Consider the following 11,520-nt stretch of genomic DNA (forward strand, 5'->3'; position numbering starts at 1 on the left):
CCGCCCGCCCGAGGGGTGGGCTCAGCGCGACGGGACCCCCGCCGCGCCGCGCCGCTCCCCAGCCCCTTCGGCTGAGCCCCGCCGCCTTCACCGTCATCCTCGCTTTCATTCCCGCGCGAAATACCGGCGGCCCCACGGGTCTTCCGGGCCCGGGGCAAAGTGGACATCGTGGAGCGGGCCCTTGACAGTGCCAAACCTCGCCAGCTCCAAAGGGGACGTTGCCAAGAAGCTGGCAGGTCAGGGGAGCCAAGCCGGGCCCCTGAGGGTCCTGACTAGAGCTGGGGGAAGCCGTGTTGCCAAGGAGAAGGGGGATGGAGGCCCCAATCTCACCCTCAACTCCATTTGAGTGCTTAAACCGCCTGACTGCATTGGGGCCTTCACTAGTTCCCCTTCCCAATGGGCCTGGGGACCAGCTGGCTGTTTGTCACAAGTTCAAACAGCCACCCAACAAGTGTGTTTTTTTGCAGATGAGCAGCAGGCTCCGAATTTCTGGTGAACCCAGAGGAGTCCTTCAAGGGTTTGCCACCTCGGTAGTCACCCAGGGCACATGGCATTGCTGCTGATCTCCACTGCCCTCTGGGTTGGACCATCTAACCTTGATAAGCTACATTAGCTGCTACCACGCAGAAAAGGGATTTGGGGGTCATCATGGGCAGGTGGATAAGAACATATCAGCTCCATGTGTCAGAAATGCAAACAAAATGTTAGGGATAATTAATGAGGGAATTGTAAACTAAATGGAAAGTATCATCATGCCCCTTTATAAATCAGTGGTGCATCCACACCTTGAACACAGTGCCCAGTTCTTGTCCCCACATCTCAAAAGGTGTAGAAGAGCTAGAGAACAGCAACAAGGATGATCAGTGGTATGGAAGGGCTGCCATATGAGGAGAGACTAAAGAAGCTAAGCTTATTCAGTTTAGGAAAGAGGCACTTGAGGGGAGCCATGATAAGGGTTTACAAAATACTCAACAGAAAAGAGAAAGTCAATAGGAATCTATAATTTACTCTCTCCCAATACAAGAACTAGGGGTCAAAATGAAACAGGTAAGTAGTAAGTTTAAAGCTAACAACAGGAAGTTGTTTCTTCACACAAAATGTCATTGAAGTGTAGAATTCATTGTCACCAGACGTTGGGGAAGCTGACAGTCTAGGCAGACTCAGAAGGGACTGGACAAATTCTTGGGGAAAAGGGCATCAGCAGCTGTTGAGCACAGGAGGTAGGGATACCACCTCTGAATTAGAACCTCCTAAAGCAGCGGTTCCCAATCTGTGGTATGAGTATACCACCAATGGTATACACACAACCTGTCAGTGGTACATGTTAACAGATTTATTATAATTACTTTATATGACAAAAATTTGCTGGTGGTACTTAAGGTTGTATCATTTTTACTTGGTGGTGCGCAATCTGTCAGAGTTTGGGAACCGCTGTCCTAAACTATAAATGCTGGAAGCTACAACAGAGAGGGACAGTGGAACCTGCTCAGACCCAATTAACTCTCCCTCTAAGCCTCCACTCTGCCACCGTGACAGGACTATTCCAGACTGAAGATCAGGTACCCACAACCAAACTTAAATTCACAACCTTTCACACAGTAGGTCAGCACACTGGTCACTAGTCCACAACATGGGCCTCTACAGTGTGACAGGATACTAGGCAAGATGGACCTATGATCTGACCCAGTAAATGGCTGTTCTTATGTTCTTGACTACTACTGCCTCATATGCTACTTTTCTATTTGAATAACTCTCTCCTTCTATCTCAGAATTCACCTTCCAGGGATTAGAGTTTGTTTGTGTGGTGGTTCTCAATGGGCCCCATATCCCATTGTGAGATGAACACGTTTCCCAGTGGACTATTGGGTATTCTGAGATGGGTCCCTCTTGTGGCCCTGTTGCCATGCCAAAAATCCCAGCCTGAATGGGAGAGATCTTCCCGTGAAAGTTTCACCAAAACTGATATGTTGCCAAAATTGATAATAAAAAATAGGTTTCAATAAATCAGCATTTTCTAACACACAATGATTTAGGCAAAAAATTGCCCACCAGCTCTAGTTCCCACCCCTTCTGATTCACTTCTTACAAACAGGGTCAAAGAAAATCCTATTTAGAAACTGCTGAACTACTACTGGATAATTTTCTTTGCTATTCACCCAGCTGTAAGGCATTTTCTTTGAAATGATGCACTGCGCAGAAATGATGTGGCTCAGCCTAATAGGAAGAATTCTGGTCACTTTCTCATATGCTGATTCCAAGTCAGTTTAAAATTAGCACAGCCATTTTCCTGTTACATTGACACAGAAGGGTAAATTTGGTCTCTACAGAGCTCCTGCTGCTTTTAAAAAATAACATCCCTAAAGGTGAAATTCACTCTTGCTAGCATCTGCATAAATCCTAAGTAAATGGGGTCAGTGGGAAGAAACTAACAGGGGTGTTGGAGGGGGCCAAAATTCATCCCACGCTCCTTAGGAAAGGCCGTGAGACTTTACTACAGCCCTTCTGCAATTCCTGCTCCAGTGAGTGAACAGCTTCCTAGCATATAAATTCTAAAGAACACCTTCGATTTTGCCAGCATGTGCACAGTTAACATGGAGCCTAACTCTGGTGCGTCACAGCCTGCCTTGGGCACAGGTGCCCAGCTTAAGGCTGCCCACCAGTGGGCCTAGTATTGGTCTTCTGCCAATGGGTGAATTGCAGCCTAAAGGCATGTTTGCAAGATGAGCCTTCAGGCCATGGCTCTGTCACCTCTGTGCTGTGCCTGGATGAACCATTGTGAAGGGAACCCCACCCACTAGTTCCCACACCATCTGTGCCAAATCCTGGCAATGAGGCTATGTCCTAAGTGTGTTGAGTGGCCCACCATTAGCACCACTCTAAACACAGCTCTGTTGCCTCATTTCCAGAACTGGAGACATGGGCAGCAGGAGTGAGTGGGCAGGGCATGCTACAAAGCAGCCTTCCTGGTAACAACACCATGGAGGTGTAGATGTGCCCCTAGTGTTTCAAAGGTCCTGGCAGCTCCACCTCCTGGGTGAAGCTCTCACTGGGTGTTTATGCATCAATATAAAGCCTCACATCACCTTTACACATACACCACAATGCACTGGGTGAAAATAACACAACTCTCTCTTTTTGCAGGTCTGAAAGCAGCTTTCAAGCAATATGTTCAGTACAGCACATAACCTCTCCTGAAGGAAACCAGGCTATTGTGATTCCAGGTATCTGAAACCTGTTACTTTCCAGCCTCAGCCACTCCTGCCACGAGGATGTATGCTAAGCAAACACTAAGGGCTACTTTTCTTTTTAAATTGCTACAGCCATGTACAAATACCAGTCCTATGTGTCACCAAAGTCAATGCCAAATTTCCTATGACTTTAACAGGACCAGGACAATGCCCTGCATTCATGTAGAGACCCAAAGCACTAACTCACCCTTGATCATTCATACTGGTTTTTCAAAGACAACAGCTTCCATGGAGGCATGTCAGTAAGGGCCAGCTTATCAAATATACCCAACACCTACGATGTCAAACTCTTCTGAAAAGCCAGCATCAGAAGTGCATGCTGAGCTCTTTGAAAACTGTCCCTATATTGTATCTTGAATAATTAACACCAGCTTTCCCATTTCCCAGCTTAGAATCATAGGCCAATGATTCCATTTGTAAACTAGACATTAGCATAGTGGGGTGAGTCATATTCCAACCATGTTGGTTTAGGCAGGTCAGCCCCTTCTTTTCAGCTAAATAGAGTGTTTTCCATGTTTTTGCTCCATTCCTCCAAAGCCTCCCTATGTCCACTGTATTTCAAATGGATTTGGAAAGTGGAATCCTTATTTTTCTTTTCTATCAACCACTTTAAAATGACTGTTATAGAAGCGTTATAGTAGCTGATGTGCTATTATTATTCAGAGCACTCAGAGTACTGGATGCTTTACCACTCAAGGCTGTGGCCAAGCCTCTTCCCAGTCCTAAAAAGCTTATAGTTTAATTGCAAACAAGATGCAATTAACAGGTGCTATAGAACAGGTGCTATAAAGAGGAAGCAGGAGGATATGGTTCAAGGTTTCAACTTGCCTTTGATCTCCCTGGTCTCTCTGGTTCTATAGGTGGATCCTTAACTTTACAGTTTGTGCCTGCTCTGTCAGCTTTGTTCTGGATTAGATCTTCCTCCACTGCAGAAACTCAGATAATCTGAACCAATGGTCTTAAGTAACAATTGCTATTGACAGGTATGCACACAGAACATCCCATGAAGCTGTTTATACTCATATTGGCTCAGGTTACACTGTGACTATGTTTACACTCCTGTGACTGCAAGGTAGCTTTAAACCACCTAGCTTGGGTATTGGGAGCTGTCTAGCCACAGCAGCACAAAGCTCAGTGTGGGATGCAAAACTTAACCCATGCAGGAATATAAAAATCTGGATCCATATATACATGGAAATATATATCCATGCTGAGCTCTATGCTGATGTACTTAGATTGCTACCAGTTTCCATGTTAGCTGGTGTAACACTAGCATAGGTAGGTTTATATACAGTACATTGACTGTGGTATAGACATAGCCTGAGGAATAAAGTAGATACTTGCTCTCAAGATCTATACGTTAATTTGTCCATGATCAGGGTAATCTCTTCCCATATATCTGGTGCCATCTCTTTCCAGAATGGGAATTAATATGGCTCTGAGAGCTTGTCTTCCTCAAAGACAAGCTCTCGTTCAAACACAAGCCACTGGCACCAGTACAGGAATCACTGGGTGAAATGCTATGGCTTTTGGGAAGCAGGAAGTCAAACAAGATAATTACAATGACCTTCTGGCTTTAAAGTATATAAAATCCAGCCTCTGCTATTTTCTCAGGGCCAAATTCTGCACTCAGATGAGTGAGCAAGAGACTCAGAGCCACAGGCAGTTCTCTTAGGGTAGAATTTGCTCCTAATTAGCATTTAATATGATATAGGCCCTAATCCAGAAAAGCACTTAAGGATGAGAGTAGTCCTACTGAAGGCATCCCCTGATGCCTGAATTTTAGGATGTGTTTCAGTGCTTGAATAAATTTTGGTCATTTGGTGGTTGGATGGATTAGCTTATCACTGTGTAATGCACTTAAAGAGGGAAAGACAGCTATACTGCATTGTTACTTATAACCAAAAGCTAGCGAAGGAGAGAAAATAATTATCCTTAAAAAGATTTGGCAGGGTTTGGAAGCTACTGGGAATATCTACAAGTAGTTCTGAGTAAGATGATATACACAACTATCTAGAGACACTTGGATTTCAAATATTATAGCTATAATTCACTCTGATGGACTTAAGAGCTCTCTGGCTTGTCATACTAAACCAATATGTTCAGGGTTTATAACCAATATACCATTATCTCCCTGAGACTGAAACTTGTCACACAAATTGTCAGCCCTAGATGCATATTTCTGATGTGAAGGAGGGGTAATAAAACTGGAACAAACTCCCCTTGGAGGCTCTCCAGTTAAATTATTCATCTTTATTTGTACAATGCCATGAGCTATATACTTTGTTAATGTTTATAAAAGGATATTGTCAGGGAGAAATCATATTCACTTCCCTGCTTTACCTTTTCCTGGAACTAGAATTATTACAATTGTCATTTTTAAAGGTACTTTTCACTGTTAATAATCCACATTACTACTTCTTTGAGCAGAGTGAAATGCAATGAAATTAGACAAACCATTTTCCTTTCTGGCTCTCACCTATTTGCCCAAATTGCTGCCCTCCATTTGAATTTCTGCTACAGTAGGAATATTCTCAAACCCCACCAAAACAGTGCTGAGATTGATTCCAAAAGGACAATTTCCAATCAGTGCTCCAAGAACATCACATTTGAGCACCACATGATGTGTGACATCTTTTGATGGGTGATTATGTGCCGGACAGTGCACAGGAAGCCATTCCATTTTAAAATAATGCAACTCCTTTGGAATCCAGAGCACTTTTTAAATGAGAAAATTATTATGCTTCCTATATCATCATCATCATCATTTGTGATTTATCTGGAGGGCAGGCTCAAATGAAATTAGGGCCCTGCTGTGCAAGGCATTGAAAAATACATGACAAGAAACTATCCTTGCCCTGAAGGCCTTACAGTCTAAAAAGACAAGTGACAAACAGTTAGAAGCAGGGAGTAAAAAGTATTCCAATTTTTCTGAAATAAAATGAGGCACAGAAAGAATAAGCAACTTGCCCAAGGCCACCCATAGCAGAGCAGAGAACTGAACCCAGGTTGCTCAAAGCCAGTTTGCTGCAGCCAACCACAAGAACAATCTGTTAAGTCCACCACTCAGCTGGTTCCTCTGCCAAGGAAGCAATAAGGCTAGGATATGCCTCTGAACTTGTAAAGCCGGCTAATACTTTGCAAGACCAGGGGTGTATCTTACCCCTGCCAAGGAAGCTCCATTGTCTCTGTTTCCTTCACAGTGTTTCCTTGGAATCCTCCTGCCAGGGTGAAGGGGGTTGAGAGGGTGCCACCTTGTTCTTTAGAGTCTCAGCTGTAAATTATTTCAAAAGCATGTCTCAAAATATTAGGATTGTGCATAAAAAAATGCCACAGGTATGAGCTAAGTGGACCTGACACAGAAAAGTCTCTGCATCTACAGAGAGCCTGGACAGTAACTCCTAGAGACCCATTCATCTCAAGAAGGGGATGAATTCAAAGGCATAGAGTTGAGAAGCCAAACATCAGGATCATTAACTATTTAATTCCACATTCAGGAGGCAGGAGGTCACAGATCTGCATAATTTACAGTAAGTGATGCCCTCTTCTAGTGAGCCAGGTGGTCTGTGTTTGGGTAACACCAGCATTTTTCCTCTCAGTCAAGAAGGAGTTAAACCCACAAATGCATTACAGCCTTGCTGAGGAGAATCCAGCATTCAAGGAGCTTTTCATGCAGCTCAGAAAACATGTATGAGCAGATTCTGAGCAGCTACATGAGGCACCTTGTCTTGATGATGGACAAGGCACAGTTTGCTTTGTGGATGGAGCTTAGAAAACCACCAGTCCTTACTCTAGTCCCACCCTTATATAGTACCTGGAATTCTCCCTCTGCTGAAATACACTTCAGAACAAAGCAGCAACCTCAGCAGGACCCAGCTCCTGGAGGATGACAAATGTCACATGGCAGCACAGATACTGTTGTTGGCTTCCCTGCCTATGCTTCTGTAAACCTCCTGTCTTCAAGGGCCAGGGATGGGGAGGCAAGGAGTTGTAGTCAATACTAGTTGGAGTCATATTAATTCCTATTGTATCTAAGCTAGGTTCTGAGAAGAGGATGCCACAGACCCAAGCTGATCCCTCTTGCTGGCATTGTACCCTGACAGACTCAGACATTGACAGACAGTGGAGACTCTAGCAGTAGCCATGGCCCTAGCAACATATTTTGTCCAGGTCTGATTCTGTTCCTACAGAGAGCACTAGGCCTTTAAGCTTGGGATATCGGAAGCAAGCCAAACCAGCAGACCTCTGCTTGTCTTTAGATACTGAAGAACAGCACGAGTGAGAAAAAGCACTGAAGGAATGAGTTCTGGGGGCAGACTCTGCTCTATCTCCATTGGTGTAAGAAGTAACTTCAATGAGTGACTCCAGATCCATGCCAGTGTAACTGACTGTAGCTCTTATGTTCCTTAAATATGCTTTACCTTGCACAGCAGACAGTAGGAGTGGAAGGAGTCCTTTAAACAGATGGAAAAAGGAACCATTTAAGTGGAGAATGCAGAGTGTCAATCTGCATGGGAGGATCAGGAAACCAAGTCTAATGCTGCCTCAGCAAGGACCCTTGATGAATAGTGACAGCTGCAATATGATAAGAAAACCAAATACCACTAGAAGGCCTTGAGTAACTCTTGCCAACGTCCCACATAAACCACCAATACATACTTTAGTGGAGTTGCTAAAGGTTTGAACCTGGATGGAGATAGGGAAGGAGAAGACAAATCACCTGCCTAGAGACAGCTTGGATGGCATAGGCCAAACACTCTTTTCCCCAGCCTGGAACATAGTTTTGGATTTGCCACCCTGGAAAGTGACAATAACATTCTGAGCACAGGAAGATGGTATGCTGAGCTCATCTGCCTACTTACAGCCCCCAAAGCCATGCACACAAGGCTACTTGTTTCTGCCTCAATGGTGCAACATTGCCAAGTTCAAAATGGATCACTGGAGTGCTGGGGACACACCATTACAATTAACTGATGTCAGCTAAATTTCAAAGCAGAGAAGGAATAAGAAGCAGACATGGTGCTGATTCCAGGGACTTCAAAATGGGGTCACATCAATCTCCAGCAAATGCTTAAGCTGGAACTGCAGCCAGAGTTAACCATTACCAGTTATGTCTGGCATGGGAAGGGAGAAAGGGGCTCTAGGGTAAAGATGGCAGTAAAGACCTCATGGTGGGTAAACAGGTAGCAAGGCTGGGTGCTTTAGTCCACCTCTTGTCACAAGAGGGTGGGCCTCTCTGCCCCCATGTGCCCAGCCCTCAACTCTAAATCTTGCCCTCTCATTTATCCTCCATGACTGTAATTTATGCTCAGTCTTCACCTCCCTGATTCTGATACATTTAAGGAAGAACAGAATTTGGCTGACTGCCCATGTCCCAGAATCAGCCATGCCAAATTCTGTGATTCTAAATGTCTGACATCTCACCACACTTGGATGATTGGAGATTTTTCCTCCCCCTGACTTTTGCAACATGGATGAAACTGGCTCCTGAGGCAGAAGAGTGACTCACTGGCTGTTAGAACTGAATTCCTTGTTCATGAGGTGATCAGAGCTCTGTGCTCCATGTCAGGCAGTCACTCAGCTGCTCTTGCCTAGAATCCCCTTCTCCACACTGGAACTACTTCTCTCCTGGGCATTCTTTTACCCTGACTGCAAACACTCTACAAGTGGCTACAACTTGTATGTGCCAAGGATCCTTTTAAAGTACGTACAACTACTCAGCATGAAGGTAAAAAAAAAAGCAAGCTTGCTGGATACATCCACTATAGAACCAGCAATGTAAGACTAGAAGAGACCCTAGATCATCCCCTTCAACCCCTGCGTTATGGCAGGGTCAAGTGTACCTCCTAGACTATCCCTGACAGACATTTGTCCAGCCTGTTCTTGAAAACCTCCAGTCATTGGGGAATGATTCAGGTAGTTCAGCCTAGTAACTGGAGTCAAAGGTAGATCTAGTATACCAAGTGAACATCAGTTGCCCAAGGTCTACAGCTGACCGAAAGTATCAGGAGCCAGAGACTGAAAGCCAGAATTCAATTCAAAATCAAGAGCCAGGAGTCTAGATCCGGGATAGGAACAGGAAAGAAGGGGAACAGGAAGGAGGAGCTGATTGCAATCTGGAAACCCAATGAGTTATGCAGTAAGAGTGAGATGCTAGTCCCTTAAATGAGGAGCTGGAGCCAGTCAGATGTTTGAGCAAAAGCCATCTTGGAACCCAGCTGGAACAACTTATCTTATTTGACTGGAAAGCAGAGACTTAACCTTTATGCCAATGAGGGAGAGCCCACAACCACATCGGGTTCTGGGGTTTAGATATGGGGAGAAGCAAAAAAAGTTTCTCCCCATATCTAACCCAGATTTTCTTTGCTACACACAAAGCTGATTTCTTCTGCATCTACCCCCATGTAAATGGAGAACAATCAGTCACCATCCTCTTTATAATATGACTGGTTTCTATCTGGACATTGACTTCATGTGCTCTGACCTCATGTTAACACCTGCAGTCCTGTGTTGATCCTATTTTAAGATGAGACCTGAGTAGAGAAGCTTGGGCACAGAAGAGAATTTACTATAAATGGAAGAGCTGTTCAGGTATTGATTCTAACTTTCTTTTCTGTGCATTTCAAAGTTCTGTTCAAGAGTGCGGACAGGACCCACTCAGTAGGCTCCTGGATTTAAAGCTCATTCTAAAATAGAGGGAGCTAAGAAAAGGACTGAAAAGGTTGTGTATCATTAAGACGCAACTGCCATCATCATTTTAAGCACTGTGTTCTCGATAGCAACACAAAAGAATGTTTCTGAAACTAAACAGGCTCTTTGGTCAGAGCTTTATTTACAGATGCTGCAACTGGAGCTAATGTTCTGGCCCCGTGCATGCAGAGTGATCTACTAGTTTCTCCTCCAGACTCTTTTCTCCTCCAATCCCTGCCTCTCCCTGCAGGTACTATGCAGGTTACTATGAGTCACATACCTGAGTAATTCTCCCTGCCATGAAAAACAATCAGGCTGGAATGCTACATAGAAATACAGTTTTAACATAGATGCTCTGTGTCAGGGACTGGACTGGACTGTCTTGAGGCCTTGCCATTGGCCCATTGAGAACTGTTGTTGAGGGCACTAAAGGAACATCTTGGTAATGTGGAATGGTAGAAGCCAAAGATGGAAAAGTCTGAGCATCTGTTATGTTAGATATCATGCAAACTACAATGTAAAGACCCCCTATGTGGGTCACAGCCAACATACACAGCACAGCCCTCTACCCCATCAGCTTAAAGGACTAACTCTGTCAGCTGGTAAAAGTGGTAGCCTGTTTTTCTTTATGACTGGGACACAAAACACACTGCACAAGAAGGTTGTATCATGGCAGCTTTTCATTTTGATAGTAGTAATTTTTCTACGACTAGATTGCCCAGACATAATGTTTCCTAGTGAAAAGGCAAGATCTCTCATATCCTCAAACACCCATAACTGCCGGGCACTGAAGCCTAACAATGATGGAAATGTGCCCAGATCTTATCAAGCCCTCATTATCTATGGACTAAAGGTCAGGATAAGGATCACCATTTTACCAATGGGGAAACTGGGGCATAGATAAGCTAAATGACTTACTCAGACTCAGCACAGTCAATGACAGAGCTAGGAATAGAATCCAGATCTCCTGACTCCCAGTTCAGCCAATGTGGTTGGCTAGGTAGAGTAGTGAACTGAGCTTTTCTCTTAATTGGGAGTGGGTTTTTTCTGGCTACGTCCTCTTCTTCCTCCCATTCAGCAGACAAGGTTCTTTGGGTGAATCTGATACCTTTATTAGACTAACTTAAATAGTTGGGAAAAAAATTTTTAGCAAGCTTTCAGGTTTAAAAACCCTTCATCAGGCTGCAGTTGGTGTGTGCTCTTCCTGGATGGAATGAATGCATGCTAAAGCTTGCTAAAACATGTTTTCCAACTATTTAAATTGGTCTAATAAAAGATATCAGATTCACCCAAAGAACCTTGTCTGTTTATGTCCTTAGACCACCACAGCTACAACCTATAAGCTTTCAGTTGCAATCACCCTTCTTTAGGCATAGAGAGTCCCTGCTGTTCTGAGATCTCCAAAGAATGAAAGAAGCTGAAAGTGTGACAGGAAGTCAGAGAGAATGTAAATAGGTGGAAATTAGGGAAACAAAAGGTAGAGAAGGAAAGGGAGGGGGCGAAAGTACACTTCTCTTTTTCTCTCCCTTCCTCCCCTCCCCTCCTTTTCTACCCTTTGTCCTCCTAATTTCCAGCTATTTAC

This window comes from Gavialis gangeticus, unplaced genomic scaffold (genome assembly GCF_001723915.1).
Source record: "Gavialis gangeticus isolate Ggan-Ray unplaced genomic scaffold, GavGan_comp1, whole genome shotgun sequence".
Lineage (NCBI taxonomy): Eukaryota > Metazoa > Chordata > Crocodylia > Gavialidae > Gavialis > Gavialis gangeticus.